This window comes from Protopterus annectens, chromosome 3.part0 (genome assembly GCF_019279795.1).
Source record: "Protopterus annectens isolate FY-2018-M chromosome 3.part0, PAN1.0, whole genome shotgun sequence".
Lineage (NCBI taxonomy): Eukaryota > Metazoa > Chordata > Ceratodontiformes > Protopteridae > Protopterus > Protopterus annectens.
The window spans coordinates 1,393,752,490-1,393,775,263 of NC_056731.1; the positions used below are offsets into that span (position 1 = coordinate 1,393,752,490).

At 39.2% G+C, this 22,774-nt stretch overlaps 1 long non-coding RNA gene across 1 annotated transcript in view; it reads right to left on the reverse strand.

Annotated features, from left to right (window-relative positions):
* LOC122797306 overlaps positions 1–22,774 on the reverse strand; it is a 248,889-nt gene that overhangs the window by 43,496 nt on the left and 182,619 nt on the right. The window contains exon 4 of the long non-coding RNA XR_006364063.1: positions 16,223–16,279. This is a non-coding gene — a long non-coding RNA (uncharacterized LOC122797306). The remainder of the gene's footprint in view (positions 1–16,222; positions 16,280–22,774) is intronic.

Sequence of the window (22,774 nt, forward strand, 5' to 3'; positions counted from 1 at the left end):
GAAAAGTAAAGTGTTTTACAACTGTGTTATCTCTCAGTAAGCAGACACAATGTCTAGAGCTAGAAGTTTTTCTATGGTCCTCAAAGTAATTTTAATTAATAGGTTTAAAATGTAAAGTTTTTATTGCTTCCTAGCAGCTGCACATCTTAGAGATCTGTACTTCTCAAACAGAGATAATAACATTCTTAGTTTCTGTCAGCCTGGGAACTGAAGGCATGTGACAAAGAGTGATGTCATCCAGGCTATCCCAGCAGTAATGTGTGATATTAATTTAAGAACTCTCTCAGAGAGGGAGACTGGGCATTTTGTATCTTGTCTTGGACCTAGAAACATCCATTCAGCACTTCTTCCTGCATGTTGCTCTGTAAGTAAGATTTAGGCATAGTATTTCTTTTAGAGATAGATAGGAATATAGTAAAGATTAGTTTAGATGTTTTCTGTATTCTTTTGGGACTCTCCTGCATGTTGTTTAAAATATTTCCTGTGATTCTGAACTCTGCAGGTACTGTTTTGTTTGAGTATTGTCTTGTTCTTTTATAGTTTATTATTAAATATATTTAAACCTATCTTTATGGCTGATATTTGTGAGACATATTTAAGCTCTTAGAGTACTTGCATATATATTTGGTGACACTGTACAGGCTACTCCTAAATAGCCTTGCCCTTGGTCATACTTACCATTTGGATAATAGTAACATTACACAGTAGGATTAGTCACCCTCTGTATGGGCCTTAAGTAGCTAATAAGTATGGGTTGGTGATAATTACCTTATAGTCTAGGCAGAAGGGGGCATAGCTAGTAAACCTGTGCCAACCTTCCCCAGGTGTGTGTGTGTGTGTGTGTGTGTGTGTGTGTGTGTGTGTGTGTGTGTGTGTGTGTGTGTGTGTGTGTCTGTGTGTCTGTATATAAATCAAATCTCAAAGTGTGTGTGTGTGTGTGTGTGTGTGTGTGTGTGTGTGTGTGTGTGTGTGTGTGTGTGTGTATGTGTGTGTGTGTGTGTGTGTGTGTGTGTGTGTGTCAGCTACTTGGGCAGGGGCACAAAGCACTGGTTGGACAGAGAGGGTGCTGGAGGTCTTGGCCTGACCCCTCAGCTGAGATCTTAACCCTATAGCTGTGCCAGTGGGGATTCTTATTGGGGATCTAGAGAAAGAGGGAGAAACCAGCCCCAGACTAACTGTGATCTCTGTGTGCTCTTAAGGGAAATTGTACTTTACTGTATGTGTGTACTTGTCATTCTCCCGTTGTGTATGTCCCTCACTGCTGCCAGTGGTGAGGATTGAGGCTTCTTGATTACTGGGCCAGTGAAGGGGCATCACACATCTTAAAATGCCAAAAAGATATAAAGCTTTTAATAAACAGGGGAATATCAGCCCAGATTGTTTGCCTCTACAAGGAGAAACCTTTTAATATAAAGGATTCCAGTAAGTATTCTGGGAAAGCACTGTGAAAGCATTTAAACCAAAAGAGCATAGATCATGAGTGAAAGAGTTAAATTTGAGAAGTAAGCTGATAGTGGGGAGTGATTCAGAAAAAAAAAGATTATGACATATAAAGAAGCAGGAGGCAAAGACTACTCTCCCCAGATGATAAACAGTGCCTTACACTTGTTTAATGTGAAGCAGTGGTGATCTTACCATGGGTCTTAAACTATGCCCCTACATATGTTAATCAGGAAGACTGAAAGCCAGTGATAAGAACACCCTTTTCTCTAATGTATTTATTAATTTATTTATTTTGGACCACGGATTAAGGGATGAGCAATTTTATGGTAGGTACTTAAAAGCATTATGAGTTTATAGGCTAGTAGGTCAACATGGAAAGAAATTTAATGAAATTGTTAACTGGAGGTCAAAACAAAATCCCAGATATTTGAAATTAGGTTCTATATGCATGATCCCTCACCATGTAAGAGAAATATATGAAAGGTGCTTTGCTGTGCTCAGGTACATAGCCTCTGTCTTTTCGGTGTTGAAAGATAGTCTCATGGAGGTGAACTAGCCACAAACTGTCTTGAAATAGTAAGAGTGTGTTGAGGTAATGTGGGATGATAAGTTGTCAGATGCCAAAATCACCATGTTATCAGAAGAGAACACAAAAGAGATATTCGGCTTGCTGATGCTGAAGGTGTTTATGAAGAAAAAATAGAAGGTACCTGGGATGTCTATGTTTACATATCCAGCAAGAGAGAAGAATGTGCCTGTTCTCACCCAGAAGGATCAGCTGCTCCATCCCTTTCATCCTATCCGAGGAGGTGCAGAACACTTGCAATGTAATAATTCATTAAGTTAACATGCTTATCTAAACCAAACACCTTCATTTTTTGCTTGTTTTTTTTTTCACTGTTTGCCCCTTCTGCCTGTCAGTCATCAGTTCTTCCTCAGCAAATCTGCCCATTCATTACCTCTGACTAAGGTGAGGGTCATTCAGGAGGAGCCATCATTTAAAGAACCATCATGGGTGGTTTCAGGATTCTTTCTTGTTTTCTCCTTTCCTGAACCTGCATACACCCAGTGAGGAATTTTGGAGAGACAGATAATGGGGTATCCCCTGTCTTCCACAAGGGGAATTCCCTCCAAACAGCTCTGCCCTTCCCCCATGTGGCATAAATGGTGGTGTCCCCAGTTTACAGCAAGAAAATCATGCAGCCTAGTGCACAGCCAGTGTGCAGAAACCCCTCTGGCCCAATTCCTTCCCCTCCCTGGCTGGCTCCTCCAGTGCCAGCACTACCTATCAAACCCTAATCTCCTGGGATGCAGTCAGGACTCCATCCCTCTGTGCCATGGAGCCTGATGACAAGCACTTTTTTATGGTTTATAAAATTTGTTCTAATCAGATGGACATGCCAGTGATACAGAGGTCTTTCAGCTTTATTATTTTTATGCACAGTCTTGCAACAATGGGACACGACCATCAATCATATTAAAAGGGCGTAGATATCTAGAAACATATCAGGTATGTTATTCAGAATGCAGTCCATCACTGAATTGGTCCTAGTAGATAGTGTGCCTGGCAGTTGATTAAACAAGTTGAATTAGATCATAATCTGTCATAAGATGATGAAGCACTGCACCAGTACCTCCAGTATCTTCCAAAAAATTCAAGTAGAACCCTCCCAGAAGTATATCAGTGGGTCACTGACAAACAAATTACGCAGAGCATTTTACTATCTCCTAACCAGAGCTAGATGATCTCTAGGATATATTTGTCAGGCAGTAAGATGCATCATCTGTGTCCTCTAGGTTTGCTACATCTAATTGTGTGGCAGCTGTCCATTTGAAAGATACTGAGTATGCAGGTGGGATTTAACTACATTTCTGCTATAGCAAGCATATTTAGTTTTTCAATGGCAGCCCATACTCCAAACAGGTCCATTTTGTTTCTGATATTTTTAGCACTTTTTTAAGTTATTGTTCGTCAAAGCATAAATGGTCAGTATAAAAGTACTTGGAGGCACTGCTTTTTCTAACAGTTTATTGCAAAGGGTAAGGCTGCCAACTACTAATGTGCTTCATCATCCTGTAGTACTGGTTTTATTTCCTCAGTCTTTACTTGTAAACTATTAACTTTGAGCAACTTCACCTTAGAACTCAAAAACATTTTTTTTCATTGTATCTTTGTTTTTGAGATATTTTAATGCCTCAGAATCACTCCAAGTACTTCTTTTACAATTTTAATGTGTTTCTCTCAAAATGGCAGATGATGGGGCCTGCCTTGGTAACGTGATCTTGTTGTCTTGCTTTCATTCCTTCTTCCCAGAATACATTTCAAATCCTCTTTATATGACTCATGCTAGACATAAGGAAGTGGTGCTGTTTTATCATGCCATTAAGACTGAATGCTAGGACTGTGGTCAGCTAAACACACCTTCTGTAACAGAGCTGCTTCTATGTTTACCTGACCAAGCCTCATTTATGTGTCTGTCAGAGCTTGTTCTATGCTGTAAATAGCTGTTTGCTACTTGCAGCAGAAGAAAGTAGATAAAAACAGTTTTTTGTAAAAGGAGTCTTTTGTAGTCCTAATAGATTTGACAAACCCTCCCCCACACTCTCATGCTGAGGTGTGAAAAGTCTCACTGCAGTAAATGATCTTGCTGTACATTTACAAATGAGAAGCAGTAGGACTCTAAACTTAGTCTGTCTGCTACTTCCCAATGCCTTCAGTGGGAGGATTTTTCTCTCTCATGAATGATTCAGACTTAAAATGTGCTTTACTAGTTCCTCAACTATTTCTGTCATGTTCCTCCTCCTTTTTTCTATTTCATATTTATTAATACTTTGGTAGCCAGAAAAGATAACTGGTCCCAGGACCTTTTTCAGCCACAACGTAGGCTACATTGGCAAAGATAATAACAATTATTACATGCACTTATCAATACAAAGAAAAAAATACTAACATAAAAACACTGACCAAGATTGCATGTGCAACACATAGCCAGTGTGTGACAGTGACCAAGTAAATCATTGAGCAACATTTACTAGAATGTATACATTAATAATGCTTAACTATATTATAAATAATTCATTGTATGCACACGTTGCACATACACACACACAATCTATATATATATATATATATATATATATATATATATATATATATATATATATCTTAGTATGTGTGTCTATGTGTTTGTGTGTGTCTACTTTGAAACATCTAAAACCCATAACATCTAATTTCATAACAGAGACCAGAACATCTAAAACCCAAAACATCTAAAACCCATAACATCGAATTTCATAACATCTAAGTACAAATCACAAGAAAATAACATCCCCTCCACATATAATGACACCACACTACCAAACACACTTCTTACTACGTTTCTGCAGGGGGGCAAGCCTCCCTGCACCCCCCACACCCCATAAATTAAATATATTACCTCCAAGATTGCACCACAGTGGGAAAAAGTTAATTTCCTAACCTCACACCGCGGTGGTATGGTGGTAGCGTTGTTACCTCACAGCAAGAGGTTCTCCCGTTCGATTCTCGGTGTGGCTTGGGAGTGCCTTCTGTGTGGAGTCTGCATGTCCTCCCCATGGGTGGGTAGCATTCAAAAGACATGCGTGCATAAATGGGCGTGCCTTCGTTGAAGGTTGGGCGTCGAGCTGGCACCTCGGCGTTTCATAAAAATCTACTGCCAATCATTAGAGGACCAGAGTTCCTCTGTGGCGACCCCTTACCGGGAAAAAGCTGAAAGACAAACAACAATTGTATCAAGTCCCCCTGCAGAAACATAGTAAAAAGTGTGTTTGGTAGTTTGGTGTCATTATATGCCGTTATATGTGGAGGGGATCTTATTTTCATGTGATTTGTACTGTTAGATGTTATGAAATTCGATGTTATGGGTTTTAGATGTTTTGGGTTTTAGATATTCTGGTCCCAATGTTATGAAATTAGACATTATGGGTTTTAGATGTTTTGAAGGGGACCCATTTCTGTATATGTGTATGTGTGCAAAGTACATGTGTACAAAAGCATATGAGTGTGTGTATGTCTGTGTGTGTGTGTATATGTGTGTGTGTGTGTGTGTGTGTGTGTGTGTGTGTGTGTGTGTGTGTGTGTGTATGCATTTAAACACAGCTGATTTCCTTTTCTTAGTGTTATTAATGCAAGGGCACATAGTAAATGGATGTTAAAGTAATTCAGCTGTATATTATGGTTGCACTCTAACAATGTAAGGACTGACTCAAAGTCAGTGGGAATCTCTTACAATGGATCTGCATGCGCCAGATATGTACCCCTCTGGAATGATGTCGCAAAAAAGCATAAAAGACCTTTTTATGAAAATATCAGTGCACCTAGTTGATAGGGTTGCCACCTAACTCTCTTTCTGCAGTTCTGGCCTGTGTGTGTGTGTGTGTGTGTGTGTGGGGGTTGAAAATGGTAAATGCCTTGATGTTTTACAAGAAAAAAATATTTTCTGACTTTTCTCTAAATGCCACAGAAATCTTTGATACTACATTTAAGTTATCTTAACATATAAACTATTATAAATAATATTTAAAGCTTAACATTTCAATACTGTGTTGCTGCTTATGAAAATTTGTCAAAAGAGTTGACAATTGCCTTTAAACCCCTGACTGATCTAATTGCTTTGTTTTGCTGTGAAAGGGGAGTGTTAAGTTCTTCTCCTCTCTGCAATAAAAACAGTGGAAAACAGTTCCACAGCTTTCTGTCTTTTTTATATCAGCTGCTGTGTTCCTGACATTAGCAGGAGTAATTGCACATCTAAGACTGACAGCAGTACCTGACAGGGTAAACTACAGATTTAACTGTGTCTATGATATGTCATGCAGGTGGAGACAAATTTCTGTGCAAAGTATGTGAGAAGCTGAGTTAAAACAAAAGTAGGTGGGCTTTCCCTTCCTTTGACTCCAATGGAAGGAAATAAAAGTTTTAAAAAGTACAAGCAGTTTTCTGGAATGCTGGAACCATACTGGGAGAAAAGAAACCTAACGATTGAGTTAAACTGTACGAGAGAGTGGAGTTTTCCTTTAAGTACAGAGTGCTCTTGGAACACAATAAAAGCAAAAATGAATGAGAGCACCACAACTAGAGCAGGTATCACGAAAATAACAGAATTTATTGAAGTAAACGCTTTCATGCCCCAACGGACGCTTCTTCAGACTTTAATACATATATAAAATGTCTCAACATATTTATAGTAGTAGTAGTGATAATCAACTCAGATTACTTGGAACCAATAAATTGATTATTCAATTAAATTAAATAATTGGTTAATTGAACACAAAGATATATCTGTTTAGGTGTCTCTACATTGAATTGTATAGCAGCTATTATGCTATTGATATATCATCATAGTGAAATACATAAAGAATATATTTCATTTATATATATATATATATATATATATATATATATATATATATATATGTTATATAAAAAATATATATGCATTAAAGATATGTTAAAGATATTTGTTAAAAACGTATTAAAAACAATATTTATAAAGCTTTTAAGTAAAAAGACAAAAATATAAAATATTTCAAGACACATACACTATGAGAAATCATACAAACTTTAAAATGCATATAAAATATAATTATTATAAAAGTAATGCTTCATTGGTCTGTCAGCTAAAAATGGTTTGAGTACTATTTTATCATTAAGGCCAAAGCCTTTATCAGCCTGCATCCTAATAATCCATTTAATTTCCTTTTGCTCTGTGTAATTCTTAAAATGACCTAACCTGTGGGTACGGGGGGTGAATTCTATAACTAAAACCAAAAGCGTATGTGTAGCGCCATGCTCTAAAACATGTCTTGCTAAGGCATTTCCTTCATCTTCTTTATTGCTGGCACACAATGGCTCTTGGAACACACGTAAAACCAGGCCCTTGTGCCTACTGTAATTGTAAAGGCTAACAAAAAATAATATTAATACCCAAAGAACCTGAATTACTTCCATTGTCTCCAGAAAAAAGAGACAACTAACTGGTGGAAATTGTAGTGTGCCTTTCTGAAATACGACATGTAGACAAATAAGTCCATTACTGACGAATGGAAAAAGAGTTTATTTGCCCTGTCCATCCATTTGACACAGCAGGAACATGGCTGAAGTAAAGTAAAGTTAAACTGGAAGGCTAGTATGCTTGCTCTTCTTTAAACAGCAGCTTGCAGACCTAATTAGTGAGGAAAAGAAGGTAGATGAACAGAGAAAAGTTAAGGAAAATGTTTCAACATGTTGGTAGAATTCCTGTGATTACAACATGCTAAAATATATTAAGCAAAAGTAGGGTAGAAACTAGTGAAAAGTTACCTAGTAGAACAAACTGCAAGAAAAAACATCCAAGCTGCAGTTGTCACTGTGTGATACCTTAAACCTCCTGTAATGGCGGCTCCTGGGATATATGCAAATAACCCTTAAGGACATCAGTTGTTTCAGTTGCATGGCTAGTGGGGTTTGGCTTTTCTGGCCTAAATGCAGCCATAAAGACTTAAAAAGTGAAACAGTTATAGACATTCAGGAGCCATGTAGCTGTAACACTTGATGTCTACATGGGTCATTTGCATATAGCTTCATAGATTCATAGGTATGTTCTAGGCTAACAATCATAACAGCCTTTTTAAGGCTAGCCAAATATCCCAAATCTCTGATAAGTTCTGGTACCTTTGTTAACTGCAAGCAGGGGTTGGGAAATGAAACATTTACAAGCAGGGGGCCTGGGAAATGAACCATTTATAGGCTGCCTGTCTCCATTAGAGACACAGGTGCCAAACCAGGGATGAATCTCCTGTTCTCCGTCCAACTATCCAAGTTGCACCTGAATTGACTTAGGGAGAAACACTGTTTCACATAGATGGGGAGCCTGTTCCAAAGAAGGGGTAGTCTCTGGGATACATACTTGTCTCTCCAGCAGGTCTTATTTATATCACAGGCAAAGTTTAAGTCTTTAAAATGAGTAATTCTGGTGCTGTTTGTTTTGCAGATATGCATGAGGTCCATTAGAGTGGTGTCTGACAATGCCTTATATGCCAGGCATAGATCTCCTCTCAACAGCCTGTACAAGACAGAATACAGGAACAGAGCTTTGAGCCAGTCTGTACAGAACGTGTTACTTAATCCGTGTATTCTTTTAGTGAAGAACCTCTGTGGAGGTTCCTTTTGTTGGATATGTCTGGTTAGGTACACACCAAAGGGTCATTGTATTCAATGATAGCCTGATGAATGCTGAATACAATGGAACAATAACCTCCTTGGACCTAGACAGGGGTGGCCCGTGCTATTGGACTGCTGGACTGCAGCCCCCCAGCTGTAAAATTAAAGAAAATAAAAGATTAAAAAAAAATTAAAAATTCACGGACTTTCACGCATGCGCACTAGTCCGGACTGCTGCTGAGACAGTCTGGAGCATGCACAGACTGTTTCAGCAGCAGTTCGGACTGGGAAGCATATAAGAGCAGAGATCCCAGAAGTCTATGCAGTTGTAACTGCATAGACTGTTGCAGGAAACTCATCGGACTGCAACATCGGCAGTCTGGAGAAGATCTCGCGTGGTGGATGTGCTTCAATGGGTGGAGCTTTGCAGCTATGGATTTATGTGGATGTGCTCCAATGGGTGGGGGTTTGCAGCTATGGATTTATGGCACAAAGGGATGGGATCTACATCGCTCCAGGTAAGACAGCAATGGATGATCACTCAAGGGGTGGTGTGTGTGTGTGTGTGTGTGTGTGTGTGTGTGTGTGTGTGTGTGTGTGTGTGTGTGTGTGTGTGTGTGTGTGTGTGTGTGTGTGTGTGTGTGTGTGTGTGTGTGTGTGTGTGTGTGTGTGTGTGTGTGTGTGTGAATTCCCCAGTTGCTGTATACTGGTGGCTAGAACAAACTCATGGTGGTGTGGTAGGGAATACCTCAGGCTTGAACCCTGTATCTTGTATGCAGGTGTTAAAGACCTGAATTCCCTACCCACCATCATTTGTAAACAAATTGCAGATTTTTGCCTCATATTTGATCTGATCTGTTCATCATAATATCTGTGGTTTCTAAATATTGCAATGGTTGATATTTGCTGGTGCAGTGTTAGTATTGTTGCCTCACAGCTGCAGGTTCTCAGGTTTGATTCTTGGCTGGGGTGCCTTCTGTGTGGGGTCTGCATCTTCTCCCTGGGTTTGCTTTTGTGTCCTCCCATGTTACAAAGACATGTCTGCATTATTTCTTCCTGGGCCTCTGCTGAAAATTGTTTTTTTGATCCAAGTCAGACTATCCTGATTAACAAATGTTAAATAAAATTGACAGGCATTTGAATTTCAGACTTCAGGTTTCTGAATGTTTAATTCCTTACATATTTGATGGTGCAGTGGTAGCATTGTTGCCTCACAGCTATAGGTTTTCTGGTTTGATTCTTGGCTAGGGTGCCTTCTGTGTGGAGTCTGCGTCTCATCCCTGTGTTTGTGTGGATTTGTTCTGGTGTCCTGCCATTTTACAAAGTCATGTGTTTGCAGTATTTCTCCCTGGGCCTCTGCTGAAAATTGTTTTTGTTCCGTCAGAAGTAAAATTGACAGGCATTTGAATTTCAGACTTCATATTCTTCAGAAAATACATAGTAACGCAACCTAAGTTTATAAGATGAATATTTGAAATTTGTCCTTATTTTTGGGATTGTATTACCCCATTATTGGCTTTGTCCAGGTTTTTTGTGCTAAGGTTGACAGCTATGGCAAGAACTGAATTCACTGAATATGTTTGAGGGCTGTATTCCCTCATTACTGGGTTTGTCCAGGTGTTTTGTGCTAAGAGGTTGACAGCTATGGTGAGAACTGAATTCATTAAATGATAGACATTTAAGTTTCAGTCTTCTGCTCTCTCAAAGCAGCTGATTTGGCATAGTGGAATGTTGCTCTGACTGTTTTGCACAGGGACATTGGTAGTAAAATATATGGTGGTAACACAGCATTTTTCTTTCACAAAGCAGCTGATTTGGCATAGTAGTATGTTGCTCTGACTGTTTTGCACAGGGACCTTGGCAGTAAAATGTATGGTGGTAACACAGCATTTTATTCTAGCAACTTTCCAAGATTATACAAGCAATGTTTAATGTGTCCCTGTTTTTTGGGCTTTTGACCCTCCCCCAATAAATTTGGCTTTTTCCAGATTTCTTGTGCTGCGAAGTTGAGATGCAGTTGAGTATTGAGTAGATTTTACAAGGAGCTGAGAGCTGCAGGGGAAGAGAAGTTTAGTGCTGCTTATGCTAAGTCAGCTTGCATTGTTAATAGCACAACAGGTTGTATATTTGCTTTTGATGCAGAAGATTGTTGGTTTTACTCCCCCAAGAGGTGAATGCTGCCGTACTGAGAAAGTTAAGATACTAACTATGAGCCTGTTATCAGTTTGCCATCCATTTCCTATTGCAATAATACTAGCTTATCATTTTTAATGTAATATAGGCAATTTATTCCTCAGAGGCATCAGACACTCTATTTTTCGATGAAACCATGAAATATAAAAGTGTTTGCTAGCAGCAACCTCTTCATTAGTTACAGATTTATTTAATGTGGAATTATTTAGATGACTTTTTTACTTCTTCAGAGATTGTGCATATTTACTGATAATGGTGGACTGTAGAATTGTGCATATTTACTGATAATGGTGGACTGTAGAAGTTTGACTAGACTTTTATGATGGAAATGTTCTGAACTAGGCAGTTTTGTCATTATGGGTGCATGCATTTTGTTTCATTGTTTACTGAAAAGATGTTCTGAATTGGGCAGTTTTGTCATTATTGGTGCATGTGTTATGTTTCATAGTTTACTGGAAAGATGTTCATAACAATAGGAAGGTGTATCAAAGAGCACATGTATGTTTCATATGCAAGGGGCTTATGATTTGAAAACAGCCCAGAATTAATCTTTATCTGCCACTAGTAAAATGTATTTTCTTTGAATGTGGGTTTCAATGCTGTTTCAATGAATGTGAGTTTCAAGGGTAGAGAAGTTTTAATGCTAAGTTTGTTTAGCAGATGTCTTAGTGTTTGTGCTGTAAAATGCAAAATAAAACTTTCAAATAAAGCCCAAATAATCAGACGTAAATCAGTATGCACATTAGTGTTTATGGTAAATGGAGTGAAATATCCAAGTAATGGATCATTGGAATGGCTGCAGGGGGAGGCTCCATTCGACCATGATTTTGTGAGGGGGAAGGGCGGCAAACTTAAAGACAGCCTCAGCTGAACTATACCTCCCAACTGCCCAGATTTTCAAAGAATGAATAGATTTTTGCTTTTTATTTTTGGTTTGTTCCTCATAAAATTTGTGGTTTTCTGGCAAATCGTTTTGGAATTAAGTCACTAAATAATGACACACTGAGTTTCAGACTTCATAACCTTCAGAAAAATGCATGCTAAAGTAAGACCTGTTGTTCTATCAACTGTCTCAGTTTATACAAGAGCAATTTTTAGTACTGTTTATATGTTCCCTCAATATATTTGGCCTTGTCCAGATTTATTACATTAACAGGTTGAGAGGTACATGCAAATAAATTGCTTTATAGAATTAGGCATACATAGCCAAACCTCTCAACTGTCCCTGATTTTGGCTCAAAATGTTGCTCTTTCCCCTAATAATCCCTCCGTAAAATAACAATTTTGGAAGAAAACATGGAGGGTTTACAATTAAGAAATAACTGTAATAATCAGAGTTATAGATTACTTTTATTTCAGAAATGCATGTAGATTATTTTATTTTGTCGGCTGCTCAAGTAAGCAGTACTAATATTAAAGTGTCCCTTCTTTGACAGGTTCCCAGCTGTATTGTGTGGCTATTTTATATTTTTACATCACATTTTGGTCCATTTTTCATAAAATTGTGTTTTTTTGGAAAATTAGTGACAAATCATTAAAGACTGAAGTTAGAAAATAATGACAGACATTTGAGTTTCAGATTTCATACCATTCAGAAAATTCATACTAATGCAAGACCTATTCTATTATCTTTCTAAATTTATAAGAGCAATATTTAAAAATTGTCCTTATTTTTGGGCCTTTGTCCCACTTCTTTGTATGGCTTTGTCCAGATTTCTTGCTCTGAGGTTGAGAGGTATGACAAATGTGTCAGGGCCATCACAGTCAGCCAGAGACATTTCAAATTGTGACATACTTGTTGCACCCCACTCCCCCATGTAGTCACTCTGAATGTGTCGAAGCAAGGCAAGGAGTAATTATGCAATGTAAATGTGCAGAGTATCCCCCCATCCAAGGTAGACACAAGTACTAGAGTGGCTTTTCATCTGTCCTTGATTTTTGCAGAATGGTCTGGTTTCTGTCATATTTTTTGTACTGTTGATTTATGCTTATTACTCAAAGTGCCTGTTGCTCTGTGTTTAAGTAGCAATACTTTAATGACCATCAGGTAAGCTTGGCTGAGATCGTAAGATGCAAGTAAGCTTTAATAAGCATACTGTTAAAGAACTGCCAACATTGAAAGCCTTTCTGTTGTTGCCATGTAGAGAATACTTAACTAGATAATGTATAAGCCTTGGGTATTGAAATGCATATGACAGTATTTGTAATAAAGGACAGGATTACATTATTTTAAGCTCATTACACTTGGAGACTTCCAGTCATCTCTGCAGGCTTTACCCGTAAACTAAACAGAATGCCAATTGTGTGGTCCATAACCTGTACAGTAATCCTTTTAAGCAATGTATCTTGAGCTTATTTCTTGTTTGCTTTTCATTTTTTACTTTGATCATGTTTTCCCCATGAAACAAGTAGATAGTTGTCAGGCAGCAGGTCTTTTTTTGAATAAGAAACATTTTTACAAGTGGGGGCATCAGAGATTTCTACTTTCAGCATGTTACTTGGTACTTTAATAAAGCTGAATATAAATTATAATTAGAACTGCAGTGCAAGAAGTGGTTTAAGTTGAGTGCTGCTTGATTTTCTTATACTTGATTTTGACTGGCATTCTATTAATGTATTTAAAAAGTAATTTATTTTTTCATGCCTCACAACCTTTTTGTTTCCATCTAGATATTAAGTAAGCTGTCATACAGCCAATGCATTGAAATATTTTTTTTCTTCTACACTTCATTTTGTCTTGATTGGACTCTCATAATGACGGTTTGGCACTCAGGGCAGTGTATTTAGTTTTTGTGGTTTTGAGCATAGCTCCTCCCTTTTCTAGTTGGCCTCACCCCTTCCCATTGACCCCACCCATTCAGCTGTCTCCTGCAGCCCCCCTTTGATTTGAAGTCATCAGCCGCCACTGGACCTAAATGACACATCTTTGTTTATAAGTTGCACAATATAGAATGATTTTCCTCACTAGATTACTGTCTATGTGTGTCCCCAAGTCCCTGACTACTGGGTCAACTCTTAGAGGTGTGTTGTCAATTTGATAGGTGTGTTGTCAATTTGATAGGTACCAGGGGTGGATGACTTCCAAAAAATACTATTATGAATTTCTTGGTATTTAGTTTTAGTCCTTGTCTGTATCAGCCCTTCCTGGAGAACATTAGTGTCAGTGGGGGATTCTATGACTATTCCTAATTTAAAATCATCTGCAAATTTAGTCACCAGAGGCCCTGACATTGGCCTTGACTTCAGAGAAGTAAATGCCAAAAAGAAGCAGTCCCAGGACAGATCCCTGAGGGACTCCACTTGTGAATGACCTTTTTGTAGAGGTGGCTTCCCCACGTCTAACTTCCTGGGTCCTGTCTGTGAGCCAGCTGACTATCCACTGCGTGATGTAAGGGTTTATATCTAACCTCCTGAGTTTGTCAATAATGCCAGAGAGGGGTACTGTGTGAAATGCCTTGGACAGGTCAAGGTAGGTAGTATTTACTATTTTGTCCTCATCCAGTGCTTTGGTGACCTTCTCAAAGAAGTCCACCAGGTTGAGTAGGCATGACCTGCCCATGACAAAACCAAATTGGGTTGGGACCAGTGTTTGGAGGTTTCCCATGTCATTATTTATCATTTCCATGGTAATTCTTTCCTTGACCTTTTATATGAGTCAAGTGAGACCTATGGCTCTGTAATTTTCAGGGTCTGTAGATGGCCCATCGCTGTGCAGGCAGATGACTATAGCATTCTCCATTCATGAGGCACAAAGCCTGTTTTGAGGTTTAAATTAAATAGCAATTCCAGAGGTCCTGATAGGTCATGTTTCATGCTATTTAAAAGGTACCCTAGGATATTGTCTTGGCCCATCGATGCAGTGTTCTTGGCCTTACATAGAGCACTGAGGACCTGTTCCCTAATGACAGTGGGAGAGTTATATTTGATGGTACTTCGTGAGGGTAGGCTGAGGGAGAGAACAGAGGTAAAGTTAGAGCTGAATTTGTCTGACAGTAGGTTTGCTCTATCCTCTGGATCAGTATAGGTGGCTCCATTTACAATGAGCTCTGCACACTATTGTGTAATGCCTTTGAGGCTGCTGACAAAGCTAAAGAATGCTTTGTCATTGTCCTTGGCCTGGGAGGCCAAACTTACCTCAAATCTGGCTATGGTACACTTTATTTGTCCTCTGAGTTGTTTGTTTGGTTTGATGAGAGGGCTTTAATCTTGCTGGTTGCTGCACCTCCTAATTTTTGCCATGATTTTCTTCCTTCTGTTATACAGCCTATTGATGTTGTGATTCCACCAGGGTGGTTTGTTTCTTTGAATTAGTTCTGCACTTGTTCCTGATGGGGACAGCGGCCTCTATGCAGCTATTAACATGCCTTTGTATATGGTTTCTGTGAACAGTTCTAGATAGGAAGCATTATTTTTAGGGTTTATGGGGGCTTGAAATTTTGCCAGGTTATCACTTAATAGTAAGATGTTATCCTTAGAGTAGTTTCTGAACATTCCAGGGTTAGCTGGGGTTACGGGTTTCATTTTTACTTCAAAGGTCTGACTTTACACTAGGGGGTGTGCAGTACTCTCCCATACTAGTGAGGACCAGATCCAATATGTTTGCACCCTTTGTCAGCGTGCTGACAATCTGGTCCAAGGAGTTTGTGTTTACAAAATCCATGAATCTCTGTACCAGCACATTTGGTGTTGTACATGATTACCAGTTAATATGGGGTAATTAAAGCTGCCCATGAATATGGTATTGGACTGGCTGATGAATGTTAACAATAAGCTTAAATACATGCTATGGGTTTCCTTGGTCATAGAGGGGGGCCTCCATTACATGAGGTTTAAGGTATCACACAGTGAAAGCTCTAGCTTGGCTGAGTTTTTCTTGCAGTTTTTTATTGAATGATTTGTCTGTGTGACCTTTGTATCTTTTGGTTTGGATGTTAGTTTGGATATTTTGCAGGCACCTTAATGTTTATGGGCATCATCTGGGTTTAAAGGCCCTGTATTTCTGAAGTATAGCCAAATTATCCACTTATGCTGTTTTGATGAGTTCAATAAAAAGGCTGAAACATGCATGCCCACAGCTAGTAGGGTTTGGCTTTATTAGCCTGAATCTAACTATAAAAACTTAAAAAGTCATGGACATTCAGAAATCGTGTAGCTGAAACACTTGATGTCCTTACGGTTCATTTGCATATACCACATGGGCCTCCACTATAGGAGGTTTAAGGTACACACAGTGAAAGCTTTAGCTTGGCTGGGTTTTTCTTGCAGTTTTTTTACAGTATGGAATACACATTGAATTAAAGATATTGCATTCAGATAAAAAAATTCTTACTACATCATAATATGTTGGAGAAACAAACCATAAAACATATTGAGATAAAGTCACCCAACTAAAGACAAATAATTACTCACATCAATAGAGGAAGACATGCTGTGTGTCAATTAAATTCAAAACCAGATGTCTGAAGTCTGCAATTAAAAAGGGAAAAGAAACACAACTGAATCAGCTCTTAACGACCACAGACATGACCAGTGCAATAAAAGCAAAATTAAAACATGTTGTATACACTGCAGCTTTGACCTATTATGACCTATTATATTAGCAAATAAGCAGAGAAAAATGAATAAATAAGAAATGCCAACATTTAAAAGGAACTTGTGGTGGTTAACTTCCAATGTAACATGACAAACAGAACCTAGATTACAAAAAAACAATGCAAAACTTTAATTGAGTAATCATGAAATACAAACACAGCTGCATCATGGAATTAATCTGTAGGTTTCTAACTGATAAACTGAATAATCTGCAGAACTAAATCTGCATTAACACCGGAAGACACATTCTATTCATACAAGCAGTATCAAACTTTATTTAGCCTATGTTATATAAATCTGCTTCTGTTTCAGTGCATCTTTGCGCTACTTTTAAAACCCAGATTAATAGCATGGTTCTCTGACTGGGATCAATAATTGCTATGGGTATCAGGCTTGAATCTTTCAATTATTTTAAGTCACATAATTCAGTCTATACAAACACAGCAGCTGGAAACTCGCTTTGTAAATTAGAAACCTAGTTACCTATTCTAAATGGACATGAAGTTTTGTATACTTAAAACTGCATTTTAGGATGCTGAAGTGATAGAAGAACAAACAACCTACCAAAGTATCACCACAATCAAAAATTCATTATGTTTCCCTTCAAAACGTTTGTAATTTATAGATTCAGATGTTTTGTTTTTGCTCAGGTTTTATATCCCAGTTGTTACTGTTCCAGCTGTTAGTTCTAACCATCTCAGATCCTCATGAGATCCTTTGCAATACACCTGTATGACATACTGGATGGCCCTTCATGCAAAGGAAATTTGTGGGCTCCACAGGGGCATGAATCACCACCATAACAGGAAGAAAAGAGGAGAGGAGAGCTGGGACCATCATATTATTGGTTAGGATGAGGGATTTTGTGATTAACTGGCCATTTCCTTTGCATGCTCAAAATGTTCTTGTGGGGATGAACAGGTATGTGAGGGGAGGTCCTTGCCTACACCGTAGTGATACTTCTGCCTTGATCTTCCTAACAGCAAATGTTTTATGGTGGCCCCCACTATCCAGCTAGACCTCAATCTCTTTCCCTACTTCCGAGCATATAACCGTCACCCTACTGCAGTGACAGGTGAACAGGTAGAGCTTTCATTCCTCCCTCTCCCCATTTGGCTCTTCCAGAACTCAGGCTACTAGCCAAACCAGGGCTGTCTGAGTCCTACTCACAACTTCATCTGCCTGTACCCATAAGCTGAATACTAAAGGCTCAGGTTTAGTTTTAAGTCACACACCAAATGAAGTTCCAAGAATGTAAAAAAAAAAGAGGAAAAAGTTCTTAAAAAGTGTTTCATATGATCAAAATGATTTTGGTAATGTACTCCCATTCAGTAATTTTAATGTAAAAATCAGCCTTGCAAAAAAATCATAAAACCATCCAACAACTTATATGAATGGAAGAAAGCGCAGATGTAAAGTACAGAATTCCATAAAGAAACATGAGACCACAAATATATTTTAAATTAAGCCGTAATCCATTCACAAGACAAGCCCTTGTAAATAACAAAGAAACATCTGTTTGGGGCTTAATAAGAATACTTGTAGAAACCTATGCCATAAACAATGATACTGACCCACTCACACAAAGACAAGGGACCCATTTCAGAAGATCATACAGAAACTTGATCTGATTTGTGTAAATGTATGATTGTCTATGTCGTAAGTGACGGTTTAATAAAGATGTTTCCTTATTTAAAATAGGCAGGAATTGAATAATTTATGTAATGTTGCTTAGGTTATATTATATATAGCAATATACTGTATGTGAAGTAAAATGTTTATGTTAATTATAGTGTCATTACTTTTATATGAATGTAAATTTGCCTGTCACGAGTGATAATTCAATAAAGGTGTTTGAAAAAAAGAGAAACTTGATCTACTGGACTTGTTTAGGCGAACTATGCTTTAGTCAAAAACTTCAGACAGACATAATCAAATCATCTCATGCTGAGAGGACTGATGCATTCCCCAGCTAAATACAACCTGCTGTAAGAATGCAGCACCTTGGGATGGTTATATTTCTGCAAGAAGTGATGTTTGGTGACTGAGCAACTCAGAGAATCAAACTCTGTGAATGGTATTTTGACAGATTGCTTGCAGGTAATTTTATTCCAGTTAACAAAAGTAGATCAGGAAGGAGACAGAAAAGGGCAGATTGGCTAGTTTGACTCCACTCTTTTAGCATACTGATAAAATTAAAGGAAATAAATAACAAATGTGTAGAGGCCTATGGGGCACTTGATCCAAGTAGCAGAGATGAAGACCATGCTAGACAACTCTATTAATTTCTTTATAATGCAAAAATGAATAGCCTTGGAGGAAGCTGCTAATATCACTGAACTAGATTGTTTCCTGTACAATGCAATGAAACATTTTCAATTGAGAATATATGTGGAGGATGAGGTAGAAAATGGTTCTGTGGGTGACCTAACCTACTCCACTGCATGTGGGACAAACACAAGATGTTTTAAAGATACAAGTTCAGAAGCCAGTCAGGGTAAGAAGCTGTCACAAACCTGTCATGCAAGAAGAGGCATAAGGCATAAAGAGAAGCTTTTCATGCTTGAATGAAAATGAAATATGAAAGCCTTCATGGTATGTATAAATACACCCCTACTCCTGTTCCCCCCCCAAAAAAGTAAATAAAGTTGCTTCTCCATTCCAATGGAAATTCATAAATTGGCAGAGCTTGCATATGAAATCAGGTGTGTGATATACCATGCCTACCAACCATAGTATTAAAGAGGTTCTGGGTGTTCCTACATCAAAGATGATTTATTTATTTATTTATTTATTTATTTATTTAAATTATTGGAATGCATACATTCTAAACACTGTACAGATAAAATAAAATGAAAGCCATAATAATAAAAAGGTGGTAAATCTATAAAGACAGGTGTGAAATGCAAAAAAGATAACAAAATAAACTGAAACCTGGTTCAAGGCTCCAGAGAGCACCACAGCACTACCGAGCTACAACTCATACCACACATTTTGGCCACAGAACACAGACTGAAACACAAAAGGAGGGGGTGTATCCATATTCATCAAGGATACCCACACCTCCAGGTTAGTGGCGCAGCATGATACCTCTGAGATCATCCATGTGCAGCTAACATCAGGCAAATCGGCAATGCAAATTGTGGCCTGCTACAGATCACCCTCCATGACCCAGGACCACCACTCTGCCTTTCTGGAGACACTGGAAAACATGAAGGTTCTACCGAACACCTTGGTATTGGGTGATTTCAATTACCCTATCATTAACTGAGAAAACTACTTGAGTACAAACTCCCAGGCTCAGCGCTTCCTGGAGTTTATCAACTCAAATGCCCTGAATCAGCTGGTAAGCTCCCCTACCAGAGGCCACAACATACTGAACCTGGTCATCACCAACATGGCGACAGGTGTTCTGCACCGGAGGGCAACCCGACACTGGTTAGATCAGACCAAAAACTAATCACTCTGGATGTCCACACCCCACCACCACCCTCAACCAAGGAAACCACAGTGAAAAACTTTTCTAAAGCAAACTTCACCTTACTTAAGGCAGAGGTGGTAAGTTTCACAGCCCCCACGCTAAAGGATAACACTGCCCAAGATGCAGAATCCTTTACAATTGCACTCTATGAGCACCTAAAAGGATGCATAGATCATGCCATCCCTAGCAAAATCAAGACTCACTCCCCTAAGAGAAGGAAACCAGTCTGGTGGACCCCTGCCATAAACAGGTTATAAAACAAAAGGAGGAAACTAGTTCAGAAAAAAAGCAAATCCCAAGAAGGAAAGACATCCCTGATCAGTATCAGTAAAAAACTAAGGTCCCTCATAAAATCATCCAAGGCTAACTTCGAGAGAAAAATAGCCAAGGATTCAAAAGATAACCACAAAGCCTTCTTTAGCTATGTCAAGAATCTAAGTGGCAGTTCATGGATATGCTCTGAGCTAGTGCAAAATAGCACAAAATATATTGAACCTACTGATATTGCCAACATCCTGACAGATAGATTCAGTGCTAACTTCACCTCCCTCTCACCTTCAAAAGGGCCCACAACAATACCGGAAAAGTGTAGAAGCACAGAAGCACAGGTGAAAACAGCCCTTTCAAAAGCCAAAAACACAGCATCAATGGGGCCAGATGGCTGCATCTTGCACGAACTACAGAACGAACTAACCCCCCACCTAAACACACCGTTCAACCTCAGCCTCTCCATAGGCTATGTGCCCATAGAATGGTGCACAGCAATGGTTATTCCACTCCACAAAGGAGGGGCCACAACTGACCCTGGTAACTATCACCCCATAAGCCTGACTAGCCTGGTCTGCAAGGCTATGGAGCGCATCATCATGGAACTCATTAACAAAGACATTGGGAAACTCCAAACACTTGACCAGACCCAGTTTGGGTTTGTAAAGGGCAGATCATACCTACTAAACCTGATTGACTTCTTTGAGACAGTCACCAAGGCCATAGATGAGGGAAAGGTGGTTCACACAGCCTACCTTGATCTCGCCAAGGTGTTCAACACCATTCCTCACTCGGGTATTATAGAAAATCTGACCAGCCTGAACATAAACCCCTGTATCACAAGATGGGTTGCCAACTGGCTTACAGACAGAACTCACACGGTAAGAATAGCGGGCTCCAGGTCCGACTCTAAACCAGTCACAAGTGGTGTCCCACAAGGCTCGGTCCTGGGACCCCTACTGTTCGGCATATACTTCTCAGAAGTACAGGCAAACACAGGAGGACTATGGCTAACCAAGTTCAATGATGACTGCAAACTGGGAACCATAATTGACTCTCCGGCTGACATGGACATCCTTCAAAAAAGCCTTACTGAGACAGACACCTGGTGTCAAAGTCATGGCCTCAAGCTAAATGCCAAAAAATGCATAGTCATCCCGTTTGGGAAAAACAAAACACCCACAAATTACCATATAGGCAGCAGCCCCCTTAATACAGAAGAGGTAATAAGAGATCTGGGGACCCAGGTAGATAGTAATCTTTCCTTTGACAATCATATTGCCAAAGTAGTTAGGAAATCCTTCTATGTGGCCCATCTAATTACTAAAGGGATCGCATCTAGAAATAAAGAGGTTATAGTGCCCCTCTACTCATCACTCATCAGACCCATCATAGAGTACAATGCCCCATTTGGGATGTACCTCACAAGACACTTCCAACAGCTGGAAAGACCACAAAAGCACCTCACCAAGAGGATTAGTGGCCTCAAACATATGTCCTATGCAGAACAACTGAAAAAACTCCGGCTGTACTCAGCGGCATATCGCTTACTCAGAGGTGATCTCTGCCTGACTTACAAAGCCATGTCCAACTCAGAATTGATGGACATGCTCCACCTAAAGAAATCCAAGTCACTGTGAGCCACGCGCTCTAGTGAGCTAAACCTCACCACAACAATAAATAGAACATGCTGGAGGGATAGATTCCTGTCACAGAGACTCCCCATGCTTTGGAACAAAATTCCTAACTACATTAGGTAGAGCTCCTCACTAACACTCTTCAAGAGAAACCTTGACGAGTGGATGGGTAACAGAAAATACACCTCTGGGATCACTTCATTGGCTCTGCTTGACAGAGGCTCAGTTAATTAATCAATGGGGCGGCGAAAGCCGACACACTCTGGCTAGGCTTATAAATGCCTTCGGGCAGATAGCCTAGTACCTACCTATGAACCTATGAACGTATGTTAACTATATGAATATGTGTTGTTCTTGGGTTATGTCTGTATCTCTGGACAGCATTACACAGCTTATTTGTAGGTTGCAGCAGACATCTCCATACACTGTGATAGAAACTGGCATAGGGAAGTGTCTGTTGTAGGCATACTGGATACTACTGGTACCTGTGTCCATACCTCTATACGTGTGTGTGTGTGTGTGTGTGTGTGTGTGTGTGTGTGTGTGTGTGTGTGTGTGTGTGTGTGTGTGTGTGTGTACTCATCCATATACACATAAATATGGATGATCCTGCAGTAGTAACACTATCTCATGAATTCTTGTTTCTGACTGGGCAACTTCTACAGGAAAGTGGTTCCAATTACCCACTAACATTTTTATGAAATAAAACTTCCCCATGTTTCTCCCGAGTAGTCCACATTGTGTCTTCTGATTACGCCCTCCTATTCTCATACATTTCTCTTTTTTTAACATAGCTACGTGGACTCTGTAGATAACCTGGAAGTTCATCCTTAAAAGGTTCTTTCATACTTTCATTTCATTGTTCAAACCTACACTCTCTAATGCATTATAATCTGGGTTCATTGACATCTGGTCAAGGCCTTTTATAAATGTTACTGCCCCCCAGCTGACTGAGATGCCTCTGACATGTGTCTGTCCTTTGAA